Here is an 851-nt window from a genome sequence, read left to right on the forward strand (position 1 = left end):
AAAAAAAAAAAAAAAAAAAAAAAAAAAAAAAAAAAGTTTAAAAGTGTTAGAAGACAGTATCTATAATGACTAGAGAGAACCAAATAAATCTTTTAGAAATATGAGTACCCACTAAAGAATAAGCTGAATTTAATAGTTCAAAAACTGCCCTTTACATTTTTTAATAGCATAAAGGGACAAAGAAATGGCAACGTAAGAGATAAGGGGACAGATAGAATTACAAAAGGAAAGAATAAAGAAAACAGAAGAAACATCTGAAGACATAATAACTGAATATTTGCCAAAACTGATGTAAAATTCCCAGATGTAAGATGTAAGATGCCCTATACACACCAAGTAGCAGAAATAAAAAAGAAATCCACATCTAGGTATATTTTAATAAAGCTTACAAAGAGAAGTTCAAAAACAAGCAAAGAGAAAAGGCATATCCTCACAGAAAGTGGCAATGAAAATAACATTCCCAGAAAAATCGTCTTTTAAGCATAAGAGTAAAATAATGAGATTTTTCTGGTAAAAAAAAAATTTTAAAGTCAGCTGACCTCATAATACAACTTCTAAAGAATATTCTTCATGTAGAAGGAAAATGACACAGAAGGAAAATCTAAATGAGACGAAGAAACTATTAAAGAAATGGCTGAGCCAGGGATGTAGCTCAGTAATGTCGTACCTGCCTGGCAAGTGCAAGGTCCTAAGTTTGAGCCCCAATTAAAAAAGTGGGGTGGACAGAGATTTCTTTAACTGAAATACCGAATAGTTTCTTTGGTGTGAAAAACTATAATAGTACACAGGATCCTAATGAGATAATTAATAATGTGAAATAGGAAGTAAAGGGCTAAAGGTGTAGGGAAAGT

This window comes from Fukomys damarensis, unplaced genomic scaffold (genome assembly GCF_012274545.1).
Source record: "Fukomys damarensis isolate Sample0158 unplaced genomic scaffold, DMR_v1.0_HiC HiC_scaffold_14, whole genome shotgun sequence".
NCBI classification, from domain to species: domain Eukaryota; kingdom Metazoa; phylum Chordata; class Mammalia; order Rodentia; family Bathyergidae; genus Fukomys; species Fukomys damarensis.